The sequence below is a fragment of the Mesitornis unicolor genome, unplaced genomic scaffold, assembly GCF_000695765.1.
Source record: "Mesitornis unicolor isolate BGI_N332 unplaced genomic scaffold, ASM69576v1 scaffold44476, whole genome shotgun sequence".
In the NCBI taxonomy this organism is placed as follows: domain Eukaryota; kingdom Metazoa; phylum Chordata; class Aves; order Mesitornithiformes; family Mesitornithidae; genus Mesitornis; species Mesitornis unicolor.
Window position 1 is genome coordinate 30,225 of NW_010193834.1, and position 1,490 is coordinate 31,714.

Genomic DNA, 1,490 nt, shown 5'->3' on the forward strand with positions numbered 1-1,490 from the left:
TTGGACTTGATGATCTTAAAGGTCTCTTCCAACCAGAACAATTCTGACGTTATATGAAATCCTTGGGATCAGAGTGCTGTAATTGTAACTGGGAATCTCTGTTTGTTTTTTGTTGGCCGTGAAGCAACTAGATGTCTCTAGGGCCTAGCTGAGCAAAGATGGAACAACCTAGCATATTTTTCTGTACATTTATCCTGTGTCAGGTTACTGCAAGTTCAAATAAAGGGGTGGTCTTGATTAGTTTCCTCTAGGAGTTGTGCTGCTCAGAAGGGGTTGTCAGCTTTGGTTATGAGTTGTTTTGGGGTATTCACTTCTGAAGAAGCTTACCTGCACCCTCATACCACACTGTATTATAACATGTCAGTTGTTGACTCAGGATCCCAGTAAGCTAGAGAAATTTCCACATAAACTGTCAACAGGCCCCTGCCTCCTATTGAGTTTTTGCAATACTCTTTACTCGGAGCACACAGCTTTCTCAAGTTTCCAGTGACTGCTGGTGTCTACAGCACTCGCCACAACCTTGTGCAAAAGTCAGCACCATGAAAACTGTGTCAAGAAGCACCCGAGTGGGTTGTTGGTTTCTTTTTTTCTGTAAACCACTTTTTTCCCAGTACACGTTGCAGTAGGATGCTCATAAAGCAGAGTGTTAACCTCACCACTCCTCTGGTCCTTTCAGGGAGCTAAATGCTGTACAAACACTCCACACCTCTACACCTGTGTTCAAGAGGGGAGCAACTCAAGTCAACACTTTTACATTGCTACTAAGTTTTGTATTAACATAATAAAGTCCTAACCTGTTTAATTATTTTGTTAATGGTCTCAAAAAAGAGGAAAAACTGTGCACATTGTGCCCAGAAAAGGCTTGGCACCTGCATAGTGTTGACAGAAGGAGGACAGTCAGAAAGGGGGCTTAATGAAGGTTGTTCCTAGTCATACCATGAAGGGGGGTGTGGTGGTCAGGTCCTGAGAGGGGTAAGAGCCAGGACATTGGTTGCAATGTGAAGGTGACAGCTTTCACTCTTTCAGGTAGAAAGATTCAAAGATCGTAGTCATGTCTCTTCCAGGCAGTTTCTTCCCTCACCACAAAGTAAATTTAAAACTAGTAGGGGCACATCTACTAGAGGTCCATTCATCTTCTGTTCTCTTCTTTTTTTTTTTAATTCTGCAATACAGCATCAGTCCTCAGATCTTGGGTAGCCCACTGCAGCTAACTGGCAGGCAGCTCCTGCAAATTGCCGGTAGGCTCCTCTTCCCTTTGCAAAACTTTCTGGCCTCTCCCTAGGGGAGACCCAGGAGGTTGTCTCAAGAGAGTCCCGATAGATCTTTAGTAGGCTTGTCCCATATTGCATTATCTTCATTCACACATTTTCAGGTGAAAAAAAGGGCCTGGCATTAGGAAGCACACATAGGTTCATCTCGGGCAAAAAGCAGTAGCAGTTGAGCTTTTAAAGTTCTCTTCACATCCCACAGCATCCTCACAGCTAAACTGA